This window comes from Sinohyriopsis cumingii, chromosome 1, assembly GCF_028554795.1.
Source record: "Sinohyriopsis cumingii isolate HCF-2022 chromosome 1, ASM2855479v2, whole genome shotgun sequence".
Taxonomy (NCBI): Eukaryota; Metazoa; Mollusca; class Bivalvia; order Unionida; family Unionidae; genus Sinohyriopsis; species Sinohyriopsis cumingii.
The window spans coordinates 176010534-176026165 of record NC_142961.1 but is presented as its reverse complement, the minus strand read 5'-3'; the positions used below and the strand labels follow the sequence as shown (position 1 = coordinate 176026165).

At 34.8% G+C, this 15632-nt stretch overlaps 1 long non-coding RNA gene across 1 annotated transcript in view; it reads left to right on the top strand.

Moving 5' to 3' along the window:
• LOC149808434 (uncharacterized) overlaps positions 1 to 15632 on the top strand; it is a 51854-nt gene that overhangs the window by 19812 nt on the left and 16410 nt on the right. The window lies entirely within an intron of this gene.

Below are 15632 nucleotides of genomic sequence, written 5' to 3'. Positions count from 1 at the left end.
ACACACACACACACACATGCCCTGGTTGTGGTCAGATCCATGGCTAGAGTACTCGATGTAATTTTGAAATGGCTAAGATTAAAACTATACAGCCCCAGGTAATACTGTACATGGCAATGAAAGCCATGTACATCATCATTCATATGTTACACAAAAGTCTTTTTGTACTCAAATGTTCATGACAAACATTGTATTATGATTGTGTTTGTGTTGCAGTTTCAAATGGCTGTTATTCAGAGTTGTGGTGTTGTGACCTGAGAGCAGTGGATTGTAATGGAAACAACTGTTTTGGGAACAATTTTAATGTCTCCAAAGCAAAATAAAAATAATTACATGCATATAAATTTTCTAAAATGTCATTGTGACCCTCAGATGTTGTGTTGTGATTCTGCATGGGCGAAGTCATCTTCACTGGCCATAATCCTACATCAGTCATAACAAAGTGGATCGACAACCTTACTGGCAAGTGAAGATGGTTTCTATGTATTCTGGCACCATATAATGAGGCTAATTAAAGAAAACTAAATCCAACTTCAAATCAAATAGTTGATGGAATATGCTAATTTGTAAAGCAGTCCAAATTTTAGAAAACTTCTATTTATAATCCATCCCAATGATGGGTATCTTATCAAAGGGAAGTTTTATTAAATGTGTCCAAACCTGAAGTTAACCCCACATTTTTTTACATTCACAGTACCCAATATATTTCACTACTGCACCTAACGTCATCTCTATATATTACATGCCTGAATTAGAGTATGTATGAAAAAGAAACATTTATTTTTGCTACTGACCTGGGGATCCTGAGTGGCAGAGAGGTCTAAAGCACTCTCCATTATGGATCACTGCCATCTCACCTCTGTCTGCGTGGGTTTGAGCCTTGGATTCGGCAAATGTGGGTATGTGAGAAAGCTTGCCAGTAGCTTCTCATGGGTTAGTGGTTCTTTCCGGGGATTTCCTTGGTTCTTCCTCCACCATTAATACTGGCCACCATGTATAGCCTATCGTGTGCTGAAAAATGGCATTAAACCCTACAACAACAACAACAAAGCTACTGACCTGATTCTGCACCTAGTCAAAATTCTTGTCACAAAGGGCAAAATCCATATGGATTAAAACCAGAATACAAACACAAAATATATTGAAAATTTATGTTCAGCACTCACTTCTGCTGAATGACCATGAACTGGAATATCCAGAACACACACAGTAAAGCATTTTGCTAAACTTCTGGCACCTTTTTTTTAAAAGTACAGACTAGTCTGTCTTATGTTACTTGCTTAGGCTTAAATAAACAGTAACACATGAAAGGGTGAAAACAAAAAGCTTTGAAAACTTTAACATAATTTATTTCCCTGTAAAAATACAGGTACTGTAAAAAAAATAAGAACTTACAGTTTTAAGAATCAAATCCAAAAATAATCCAAGAATAATCCACACTTCAAATTTTAGAAGTCCTAATAATGAAATTTTCTAATGAATTCAAGTTTGAGTCCCGATGAAGAATCCAAGATGGAAGGCGATGACATATACTGTATCCTTTGTGGTGCTGGAATGTCTACAGTTCTGTGTTATTCACAAATAATAATCTGGTGTTTGAATTATTGAAATGTCTTTATCAAGAATTCTGTATGAGTACTCATATATTTCCAGGAAAAAGAATTATCCTTTTAGAATCCAAATAATTTTAATAATAATTGTATTATAACTCCAACTGACACAGCAGTCACTTTCCAGTGTAAAGTCAAAGCCCCAACTGAAAAAATCTCTATAAACAATGATTATGCAATAACTCAAAATGCAAAACAAGTTCCCAGATGAGGGTAAACTTTCCAGAACCTTCGAGAAGTATTAACTTATAAAAGCACGTAGTCCCAGTATGACTTTGACAAAAAACCAATCATTTTGCCCTAAGAATAGGATCTAAATGAAAAGTTGTTTACTTGTCTCAGTGATTTCTGAAATCGAGGTCAGGAAACAGGTCAGCTTAAGATGTTTACTTGTCTCAGTGATTTCTGAAATCGAGGTCAGGAAACAGGTCAGCTTAAGATGTTTACTTGTCTCAGTGATTTCTGAAATCGAGGTCAGGAAACAGGTCAGCTTAAGATGTTTACTTGTCTCAGTGATTTCTGAAATCGAGGTCAGGAAACAGGTCAGCTTAAGATGTTTACTTGTCTCAGTGATTTCTGAAATCGAGGTCAGGAAACAGGTCAGCTTAAGATGTTTACAACTGAATGGTCATGGTCAAACTATTTTCTGAAAAATATATTGAGTTCCTAGTAAACAAAACTACATTATTTTGCCATGTAATGGAATTAAAAATAAAAAGATTTTAAAACTTACAGACAATTAAAGTAAATCAATTATAAATTTAATCAAATATACATAACATCTGCTAACCAGTAAGCTTATCAATATATTCAACCTGTTAAGTAAAGTAAAAATTTGAAGAAATCCATTTTCTTTTTAAAATTGATCATTTACACTTGTTATAAAAATAGCAAAAAAGGAAATTATTCTTATCCAACTTTTATGCAGCAGTCAGTTTTTTAAAAATAATATCAAATTTGTATGAGTGGAACTAAAGAGATGATAATTCAAATTAGAAAAACAACATTATTATTTTTAATTTTTAATTTTTTAATGAACCAAAAGACCATTATCCATATACAGGAGCATAAAAGGTAATTTGGTGAGAGAAAAAGTGTAATGATTAAAGTAAGAATTTGATCATACAAGTTTATGAAGTATATTAAAGTTGGGCAATTGAACACATTAATTGTGTTACTTGCTACTGAACACATTGTGAGGCAAGATCAAAAAAACACCCTCTATTAATTGCAACTGAACACATTAATCATGAGGCAAGATCAAATTACCACACTGTCACTTGCTACTCAACACATTAATTATGAGGCAAGATCAAATAATCACCCTCTCTTACTTGCAACTGAACACATTAATTGTGAGGCAAGATCAAATAACCACCCTCTGTCACTTGCTACTCAACACATTAATTATGAGGCAAGATCAAATAATCACCCTCTGTTACTTGCAACTGAACACATTAATTGTGAGGCAAGATCAAATAACCACCCTCTATTACTTGATACTGAATCCATTAATTGTGAGGCAAGATCAAATAACCAGCCTCTGTTACTTGCAACTGAACACATTAATTGTGATACAAGATCGAATAACCACCTCCATTACTTGCAATTGAACACATTAATTGTGAGGCAAGATCAAATAACCACCCTCTGTTACTTGCTACAGTGCAATCAAAGGGTTGTCATGTGTGAGAACAAGATACAGGATGAAGGTCAGTTATTTATTGGAAGAGTCAGACCTCTACTTGGCATTAAAAAAGTACACACATTCAAAGCTTGGTAAAAAGGATTGCCAGCTTAAAAAAAATGACTTCTTCCTTATCACACACTGGCAGAAAACATATACAACAAATGTGGCTCATCTAATTACCCAGGTAATGATGAATGGTTGGGTACCCAAACACCTGGGTACCAATTGCCAGCTTTACTAATTTGACTATAGAAATTATAAAAATTGAATTTATAAGCATTAAATGATCATGGTTGAGATTTTATGAATATGTAAATTTTTACTAATTACAAAATGCACAAAGCCTTGTGGACTTTATATAAATATTGTGAATGATTAGGTCAAATTTACACTTTGATACCTAACCAACAATGATTATTTATTAATATAATAAATCAATTAATTGAAATACATGAGAGTTCCTAGTTGCAGTAAATTTAGATATTGGATGTATGTAGTTCTTTGTAATAATTGATATTAAACCAATGGCAAAGTTACATTTCATTTTAAGTGTGTACTTGGGTTGAAATTCATTAATATATGAGTCCATGTAAGAGTCACTACACGATCATATTCATTCAGGTAACAAACTATATTTTCACTGTTCAATGACCAATCCTAGTTTTACCATCTTTCCATTTTTAGGGACTGACCATTTAATTTTCTGCATTGAGGGAACCTGGGAGTTTCTTTTGAACCAGGTTTTTCATTTACCTCAAGTTAAAATATTTTCTTAACCTCCATAATGAATACATTAATTCTTTTTGAAAATATACATATCAGAGCAAGAATATTTTGAAACCAATTTGGGTATGACATTTTTAAAAATACAGGATGCTCTCTTTCTCCCCAACCCCCCAAAAAAGAAAATTAAATGATTAGTACCTTAGCTCTACTGTTCTCAGACCAGAGAGGTTTCTAAGATGGAATAGGGTGATAATTGGGGTAAGAATTTAGTTACTGATATAGGTTCAAGTTGTCTGTCTCAATGACTTGCCTTCATGAGTGCACATGAACCCACCGAGTGAAGTTAACATTTTTGTTATGTACAGTTAATTAGTATTGTTTGTTGGCTTTTTCTTAATGATAATATTTTATATAAATCTGTATTCAGTACATGACTAGGTCCAAGATCAAGTTCATAGTGTACCTGACCAGGGACAAGTATTTTGCAAAGAACAGAATGCACAGCTAAAATGTTCTCTGTGATTGTGAATTAAATATTCAGATCATTATTAATGGAGGTAAACATGTTTATTTGAATGTTATTCTAGGACATCATGTTTCCACTTGGAAATTACTGAAGATGTTGACAACTTTTAATGTCTTAGAGAGAAACTGACCTGCATCCTGGCTCTATTATTGTGTCATAGCTTTTTATATCAGTGTGTTTATTTGAATTATTAATTCTTACCTTAATATCTGAGGCAAAATCAGTCTCATTGTTGTGTTCATTTTTTTTTGGGTGGATTGTTTTAATTGAAATTATTACTCCCTGGAATTAATAAATCAACAATTTCGAATGATAGTGAATTCAGACAAGGACACTGGCACATTGTCACATTCAAAGACTACTTGCACATCCACACATTCAACATTGGAACTTATTTGGAATACCACTGAAATTCAATTGGAACTTTATACATTGGGACTTGTGATGGAAATATTTTTCGAATATTTGGGATTTAATTCACAATACTGTAAGATTATTTTAAATGGTCATTTTTTTTCTGGTGAAATACATTACTTGTTGAGTATTACAACACTTGTTTGTTTTTGCACTTTTCTGTTACTTAATTTAAGATCATAGAATCGTAAGAACATCGTAAAAACATTTGGTGTCCCATAAGATAGGAAGGCAATGTGAAGCAGACGGCTGAAACCTAGATCAGTAACCAAAGAAACCCATATTATTGTGCTACTTAATTATGATTTCAAAACCTGAAGCCATACATGTGTAACCCATGTGAGCCATATAATGAAATTATCATTAGAGCTATGTTTCATTAATAATTTAGTAAACTTGGGATTGTTTGCATGAAAATGAAAGTCAATATGACAATATATGCTTGCTGTCAATTATAATTATGAGTTGCATATAAATCTTTGAGAGGTAATTAGGTCCGAAGTAACTTCTAGTCTTGATTGGCCTACTAGGGGCTCATCTGACGTAAATTCACACATTGGTCAGTAATCTCTCTCGGCTGAAGAAATTTATATGCAACAGTTTAAAAGCAGCATTTTGCTTAAAATCTCAAAGAAATGCTGATTGACAAGTACTACCCAAGCGGAGACTGTTTCCTTTAATGTGGTCATTCAAGATGATATTTTGAAGCTGTGAGGTGCTGTTGTGAGAACCTTGGCCGAGGTCAACTAAATATGGATAATCAAAGAATTTAGCGTGTTGGTGGCTTTTAATCTAATGATACCTTGATATTTCCGAGGTTGCGACTTAACAACATGTGGATGCGAAGATTACAAAATTTCTCTCATCACCGCGCGTTATAACGTCATGGGGCGCATTTAGTTGAACATTAACCAAAGAACGGTCTGAAGAATATGATGACAATAAAGTACAAAATCGACTTTTCACTAATGTTTGGGAGGGTTTTGATACACCGAATCCTCAGATCTTAAAGGAACCTAATTTTGGATCGTATATATTTTCTTATCGACATGTAGGGTGCAATAATAATAGTGATAAATCATTCCTTGCATTATACGTTAATAACACGTATTACAGAAGATAATACTAAAGAAAGTTTCATATATACTGTTTCGGTATCACTAGTCGCCGGAAGTGATGTCCAGTTCGAAGGAGGACTAAATGTCTATCCAAAAGAGTACTTAACCGTCTTTTGGCATTTGCGTTGAATATTCATTATTACATAATCTTGTTTCATTCTGAACCTGGTGATGAGGTCGCGGAATTAGCCGACATACATGTAATTGTTAGATCGACTGACAGTGGATGTAATTTTCGACGGTGATTTGAACTTGTAAAGTCATCTGCGAGGGGTGGGTTAGAAGAATTTGGCCTAGATTAGTAACCAAAAGCTTTTATTATACTACTGATGGCATGTCACCCATCGTCTATCGTTAGCACAAGCTTGCTACTCCTGAACTATTGGAATGATTGCCATGAAACTGTACATACACATTTATCCCAAATGCAGTTAGTCCCAAAATAAAAATGGTGTACCTTGGACACCCAATATGGCAACTAAAACGGTCGTCTTGAAAATCTTGTCATCACTACACTGACGAATAGATGGGGTTTTATTGGAAGACTTCATATGACGTCGGACTGATCTTAAGTAAAAATGGTGTTCCTTCGACATTCAGTATAGCTGCCTCTCAGGCCATCTTGAAACATCTTGTTATTGCTGTTCCTCTTGAAGGGATGGGCATGGCTACTTTACTAAACAACTTTCGTGTACTATCTACTAGGTCCTAACTGAAACCAGTACTGATCTAACATACAATGTTGTCACCCGGGCTGGGTGGGCGGAGGGTACCTTAATAATCTTATCACAACTCATCTTGAACAGATGTATTTTCGTCGTGGCGTTTTCAGAAAGAGACTTTTTGCATTGTCTGGTTGGTTACAAATAATAAGTGTAAATCTGAGACCAATATTGCTGCCATTGGGGCCGTGTTGAAAATCTTGTTACCACTGCTCTGCATGAATTGATCATGGGGCTTTTACTGAAAGATTTTGTATGACATCTAAAGTGTTCCTAAATGAAAATGGTACCACTCTGTAATCCGATATGGCAGCCACGGATGTCCCAAAGGCTCTTTTATACACTGTGTTCCCTATATGTCCCATAATCCACCGATCCTTTTCAAGATAGGGTTCCCCTTATGACCTGTAATCCACAGATCCTTTTAAACATGGCGTTCCTCTTATGCCCCAAAGCATTATATACAACTAGTAGTGCTAAAAAGATTTTGAAGATCGCATCCGTGGCTGCCATATTGGATTACATTAATTGCCAATAGACAAAATCATGTTCTTCCAGCAAATAATAATAATGATCCAATATTAAGCATGATCAAATTAGTTTAATCAAGGAAAGATAAATAATGAAGTAGCTCTAACAATGTTAATAACAAATTATAACATATTAGACTTCTTGACTTAAATGACCGTAACAACGCATTTGATTGTTTTGTTTTGCTTTCGCATGAATGAGAAAGTATTTGAATGTAATTTTCATATGAAGGGACTTTATAAATTGGATTAAACTAATTTGAAAAACTATATTCAGTCAAGGATTATTATAAACGGACAATAAAGATTTTGTTTTGATTTTTCGATGGGTTGCAGACTGAATGATTACATGTATGTGTGTATAGATATAACCCAGAACAGAAATTCCATGGAAGAAATAAAAATAAATTATAAAGAAGATCTTGTCTCGAAGTAGGCAGATGACACCGTATTCACTCTTTGTTAAACTATAAAAACAAAATCAGGGAACTCAGAAAGATTCCTGCTGCACGCATCAATCAGAGCACTTATCCAGCAGTTACCCGGGTGACCACTTACCCATCTGAGTAACATCACAGTTATTAAACTTTGGCATTATTAATATTACTGTTAATGAGTATACTAAATTAACCTGATAGTGTACTCCAAGAACTATAGTCTCTTGTCGGTCAGCTTGTTTATATTGGGACAAGAGACAAAATTTAAAGAAAGGTAATTATTAAGGATTATCATGATGGGTGGCCTTAAAGTGGTTGCAATCAGTATGATGGCAGATTCATTATTGATAACCTTAATCAGAAGAATGATTACTATTAAGCCTAAAATCAAAAGTTGAATTGCTGTTCTTAGAAACACAAAGAAAGTATTCCTATTTGAAACATATTTTATTAAAATAGTGAATAAATGCTTGAATAAGTTTGGAAAGATATCTTTTTAGCATATATAAAACTGTATAGTATGTTTAACGTTGACACCAAAGTAGAATTTTGGTGTTTGTCTTTTCGACCAGCCCCCAAACATGGCTTTCCTTACATGTGATGGCGGCTCGTTACACCAGCTCTCACTTGTGTTAACGCGGCTTGGTCCCAGCTGCGTTGTAAAGAATACAGCCTACCAAAGCACGGCACAGAGAACATAAAATGACATCGCATCCATCTACTGCAGTTAATCTTGAGCAGTTAAGCTTGTCGAGTCGATACGATGGATAGTGTGAGCGGCGTGCTTGCCGTCAGGCTCTACTTTTTATTATCAGATTGGCGCTCGGCAAGTCTTTTACAATCAGTAAGTCTATATGGGTATTTATCCTTGGTGACGTTTGTTACCTGAGCCTGTCATTCCCGCTGCGTAGTCGTTGTATTGGCGCATCGGTTGTCAGTTATGGTGGAGTATCCATCGTCGGTTTAGCTTCTAGATCCATTTTCGGTTGTGCTTGCAATTTCTTTCTTCTCAGAAACAACATATTTGTACGTTTTCATGAAAGCCGCCATTGGTGCTAGTACAACACCCCCATACCTTAAGTAAAGACAGCTGTTGATAACTGAATAAATACAGAAATGTTAATAGTTTGTCTCGTGTTTTTCTTAATTTCCTATGTTAATTATTCCGATTTGAATGCATAAAAATCTCTCCCTGTGAGGATAATGTTTAAGAGACATGAAATTACATAACCACATATTTTCATCAATTTCTAGTATGAGGATGGTATTTTGGATACCTAAAATTTTCTTAGTGTTGTTTTCTTGAACCATATATTAAAAAGTGTTTATGGCAGATAAGAGGTTGATTTTGATTTGCACATCTTGTCACATGGAACATTAATTAATGTAGGGATCTGAAACCAAATGCCATACGTGAGTCTAGACAGATCATCAGCAGATATTACCTCCCCTTATGCAAAGAAATTATATAAACAATGCGGAATATAATTCTAACAGCACAAGACAGATAATTTTTAAAAAAATCAACTTGAAAATAATTCTCATACCAAGGGTGTAACAAGTGAAAAGAACGTTAAGACGGATGTCGCAAAAGTGTGATACAATGGCACTTGAAGTTGGAGGAAAAGTATAATCTTGTTAACAAACAAAATAAATCCATTTAAAAAAAAAGATCATCCCTGGTAATGACAAGGAGGACGCTTTAGTGTAGTACAAGAACTTATGGCATACTAACACCATAGCTATACAGGCTGATCTGTATGCTGCTGACTCCAAACAAGGGGGTAGCAAAAATGCATCATAATTCTATTTTACAAACTGCATTATGAAGATGGTTCATTCTGAGAGACAACGTTCTTCGGACAGTTCTTAATTTTAATATAAAAATACAAAATACCATTTTAGTATTAAAGTTAAGATATATTACTATGGAACGAATAGCTCATTCTCAAACAGTAGACTAGGGGAGATAACCTGTGCAATCCAACTAATACTTTGACACAGAGAGTTGTCAATTAGAACTGAAGACATTTAAAAAGCACATTGCAACATATTATAAGATAATTGTTAGATTCTACGTGGCATTGAAGTTAATGCATTAATAATTTTCACGTTAGATCTAGCGATAAGAGTACATAAAGGAAAGATATGACAAAGATCCGAAATGAAATAAGAAATGTGAGCACATTATTTACATTCATTGTGATGATATATGCACAATGGCGTAATTAATTTAGGAGCTGGAAAAACGCCATGACGCCCTGCAGCTCAATGCTGTTACATTCTGATACAAAGTGTTACTAAAAATAACAATGCGATTCATTTGGTGACATAAACAATATATGCGCCCAGGGTCAGTGCCATACATCTCAGGAAGTTGTTAACTATGCGAGTTGTACAAATGGATATTGGTGGTAAAATAAAGCATGGCCCATAGAGGGTTTATTCGAACTTAAACTTTTTGATGGAGGTAATAAACTTGTGACAAATTATCACTATAGTAGTTGATGCTATGCATCTGCAAGGCTTCATGAAGCTTGCTTTCCATAATTCTTTGTATTTTGACTTGGGTCTGTTTTAAACTACTCGAAAATATTCTATCGTATTGTAACTTGTCATAATTCAACTAATGACAGTGAAAATAGTTTAGGGCTATTTGGAGGACACCCCCCCCCCATTAATTTCCGATATAACTTAATGTTAATATATTTGAAATAAAAGCAATTTCTGCATTAGTTTGGTATACAAGCCGCGTAATTTGTTCCAGCCTTGATAAATATAGGTTGCTGCATTTGTATGGGAAAATATGAACGAGTTTTGTGATGAAATACTGCACGACCTAGGGAATGCAGTTAATCCATATGAAAAAGCGAGTTCATATTTTCCAATACAAATGCAGTAGCCTTTTTATTATATGCTCATTTTTTATTCTACCTAAGGCTTAATTATATTAACAAAATACACTACAAGAAAAAACGTAAATGAATGTATGCCTTATTCCAAACTAAATACACAAGCGTATATTCATCATTACACAACAACAACATTATTACTGCGCACATAACTCCACTCAGATAAATTTGACTTTGGTCGCGCGCTCGAAATAACTTTCTAAAGAAAATGGCGTGTGTAGTTAAAATTGAAATATGAAATCATATTGTGAATGAATGTGCATTGCAACAACTTTTCCATTTGATCTGTAAAGAATAGATTTTTGTATTTTTTTTCTTCTTCGATTCTACGAAATTTCGTGATCATGGACTGTATTTGTATGTGACAATATCACATGTATTACATGGGATTGAAGAAGCTAGGGAGAAGCGTGTTGACATCTGCAAATGTGTTTCTGTTTCTGTCTTTGAATGTTTGAAATCATAATGTGGGGAAAAATATGAAGTCTTTCAATTGCAATCATCAAAAAGACCTATGGAATTTAATGCTTATTTCATTCTGAGTGCAGTAAGGAGGATGTAATTGCACTTATCATCGAAATTACAGTACAATTTCGAAATGTGTAATCAAGATTGAGAACCTATAACATGGGTCATGTAATTAGGATTTGCAGAACTAAAAAAAAGTACCTTTTGAGGAAATTCAGGATGTAAAACTGTAAGTATATTAATTTGTTTTGCCATTCTTATCACCAGCTTAAGAAGACAGTATATGACTTGCCACTTGTATGTTATTTGCAAGGACCTTTTCTTGCGTCTGTTGTATACTGTGCTAGCCTAAATCCGAAATATTGTGTGAACGCGGAATATTCCAAATTAGCTAGTATGTGGCAGTCCACGAAACATCTGTTTTATTTCATTCAGAAACAAATTTAAACAACCACAACGTAATTCGCCTCTTACGCGAGTGTACATGATTTGTTTACAAATTAAAAGTGATGGCGTCTGCGTCCATTGTTTGTTTACAAAAGAAGGTAGTTCCTTTATGCACGTGAATGCTATATGTGTATTGGCGCGGGAATTCAATATTGGGTAATACTGCACGATTCTGACAATGTAAAGTTAACGGGGGGAAAAATGAGCATATAATGAATACCTTTTATTCCATCTTCCTGCCGTTAAACAAGGTAACCACTGGTCTGCACCTAATAACGTAGCCTCGCACGAAGAGTTTTAATCTGTCAATTAGCAGCAGATTAAATACAGGATATCAACATAAAAATAAATAATTTGTTGTTAACTATAGTACATACATTGATGTTTGTGAATCATTAATGGAAGACAAAAGTCAAATCCATTTATTATCCAATGCGTGAATCTAAAATTTGATAGTATTCTACGTTTTATTTTCCATCCAGTAGAATGGTTATCTTCTTTAAAATGTTTAGTTGTCCGGTACATAATTTATTAATTGAAGTGTAATGTTCCAAGCTCCAGACTACTATCTATGTTGTAAAGAATCAGGTTTTTTTCTTTCTAAAGACTGTATACTTTAAGATAGATGTTTTCCATTTTACCGAGGAACTTATTTGTGGCAAAGATATGTATAAAATGTTTTCCATTTTGCTGAGGAACTTATTTGTGGCAAAGATATGTATAAAATGTTTTCCATTTTACTGAGGAACTTATTTGTGGCAAAGATATGTATGAAATGTTTTCCATTTTACTGAGGAACTTATTTGTGGCAAAGATATGTATAAAATATTTTAAGCTGAAAACAAAATGAATTTTATTACCCTGAATATAAATCAAGTACTTAGACCACTAATTTTTATGTATTGAAGTTTAAAGTTTTTATTTGAATGTAGAAGTTTCATGATTGTTGTTTTCAGGCATTCCTCAAAAATTCTGTTCGTCGATTATTATCAGTTAAATGTGAGAAGTTTCGATATCCATGAGCCGTTTCCATTAATAATTAAACGATGCACCAAAATAACTGATTCATGTATTTATTCCATTGATAGATATAAATGTATTTATTCCATTGACAGATATAAATGTATTTATTCCATTGACAGATATAAATGTATTTATTCCATTGACAGATATAAATGTATTTATTCCATTGACAGATATAAATGTATTTAATGTTGCTTCTCTGAGATTATCGTAGTATGAACAGTCAGTTGCCATATCACACAGCAAAAAAATATATTTCCTTCTATTTTTCACATCTTTGATCAATTTCAGTGTATTAATTAATTTTAAATTCAGAAGCTTAAGACCATCTTACGTATGCTATGCACAGACGTAAATATATTTGATTCAAATGCGCAAAGCCGGCGTGAAAATGAAAACCAAGGATGCAGATATTTCTTTAAATATATTTTTGTCAATTTTAAACACACCATGTTATTATACAGATAAACCATTCAAGTACCATTTGGAGACAGATAGTCAGTTGACAGATCATCAATGAATAATTGATGATATCACTAAATTTGAAAATGAGTATGACATATCTGTAAATGTGTATCACATTCTGGAATGTGCTACGGATGTTAATATCATGCAAAGGAGATAATTCGCCATCGTGGAGTTCAGTTCAGCTCCAAGAAAATGTTTTAAATCCACCGGAATAAGTGGGCATAGTAAGACAGACGCCTTGAATGGTTCATCGTACTTCTTTCAAGCTATCTTTTTAATAACTAGTAGGACTGGAGGTATAATTACAAGTAGTAGTGAGTGTCTGTTTGTCTCCGCGTTTGCAGTGTAAATTACCAGTCTGGTCCAACCCCTATTTGGTGGGCTAAAATTTAGTGATCTTAAACTATCAGAAAAGAATATTCGCTTAAATAAATATGGGCGAAGTAGTATGCATTTTGAAGATGTATTTATTAGCAAAAACATGTGTTCTTGGATAAAACTATGAACCAGAGAGATGTTTAGAAAAAACTACGTGGGTATATCCAGCCCTGTATCGCCGCAAAGAGCAGAAAAGGATGTGTGAGCTGGCCATTTTGGAAATGTGGTGTTCACGTCAAAAGCAGATCATCGGATCAGCAAGGACTGTAAAGGTAACATTATAAAACATGTGTTCTTGGATAAAACTATGAACCAGAGAGATGTTTAGAAAAAACTACGTGGGTATATCCAGCCCTGCCATTGCCGCAAAGAGCAGAAAAGGATGTGTGAGCTCGCCATTCTGGAAATGTGGTGTTCACGTCAAAAGCAGATCATCGGATCAGCAAGGACTGTAAAGGTAACATTATAGCCTGAGACCTGAAAAAATAGACATAAAGACCAAAAAGAAGTTTGACGTGTTTTGTTTTTTTTTGTTTGTGAGATTCGTTCGCATAATAACTTTATTTAGAGGATTGTGATCACATTGGTTAGTACTGACGACCTGATAGACGAGTTGCTTAAAGATTTTACTCCACAGGGTGATCTGCTGGGCTTCACAGAGTGTTAGGACAGAGTCGACGCAAATGTTAAAGACTACCATGCTACCGTAACCAAAATGCATTTCTTTGTGCAACTGCGTCTCATGCGCATGACGTCATCGGCAGGGGGTAGAAAAACTTGGCAAGGTTTAGCTTCATATTGACGGCACAGCTGGTAAAACAGCTTGAGGAAAACAGGACCACATCCTTAGGATTACAACTTTTTAGGAGCATAGCCAGAAGTAGCCATGTGTATTAACGAGGTATAGGCGCTATTCGCAAACACAGTACGACAAACTAAAGCACATCGAGGAGTAAATGCGCGACGGGTCTGGAGATGGCATTTAGTGAGGTGGAGAAACACAATTTAAGTGTGTCGCAGTGCCGTCCTTTTCAGGCCAGATCTACAATCCACTACAGCCTGCATTCTGTCACGATCTGTTATCAAGGCGACAAACACCGACAACCGCTGTATTGGTTGTGCTATTTTGTCGGCCCTATACTCAGTTGACGATTGGCACATTAACCGGCTAGGTATTTATCGCCAGTATCTGAGAGAACGAAACACCCAATACAACAGGTTTCAAATTTAGGTGAACGACAGTTGATAGTTTGAACGCTGCTACAAAGAAATCACAGTCAATATTTTTAGGATAGTTTGTGGCGGATCTTGTGAGAGAGCACTGCCATATTATCGGCAAGTACCGCGCCGTGATCCACAATAAATGTAACATCAGCTGCGCTACAATCCATACATAATAAGTTGCCAGGTGTGGTTTATTTCCGAAGAAAACTGGACATTTTTAATTCTTTAGGGCGATAGTAACGGTAACTTTATAAGTTTAAGCCTAAACTCTCTTGGAGTTCCTATAGAAACCCGCTGTGGGCGTAGCGTGTTTTTAAGAACGTTCCGTATAGAAACCCGCCGAGGGCGTAGCGTGTTTTAAAGAACGTTCCCTATAGAAACCCGCTGTGGGCGTAGCGTGTTTTAAAGAACGTTCCCTATAGAAACCCGCTGTGGGCGTAGCGTGTTTTAAAGAACGTTCCCTATAAAAACCCGCTGTGGGCGTAGCGTGTTTTAAAGAACGTTCCCTTCGACACAGTGTTCAGAATTTATACATTTCATTCGATACTTACATTGATTACGGATGCTTGGTCTCTGAAGCAAATCACTTCTTTATTACTCCTCAAGCAATCTAACTATACGATATAGACTAATACATATATGCAATATTCAGTTGGTGATTACATGGGCATAACATTTCTTTTTAAGATGGCAGTAATCATTACCTTTTAACATTTTAACACAATTTCATATATATATATATATATATATATATATATATATATATATATATATATATATATATATATTCAAATCTGAGTACCGCTCAGGTGGACTTGTGATTAGAGCGTCCACCTCGGAAGCGGTAGGTCGTGGGTTCGATCCCCGGCCGAGTAATACTAAAGACTAAAAAATTATGTTAACAGCTACCTCGCTTGGCGCTCAGCATTAAGAAGTTAG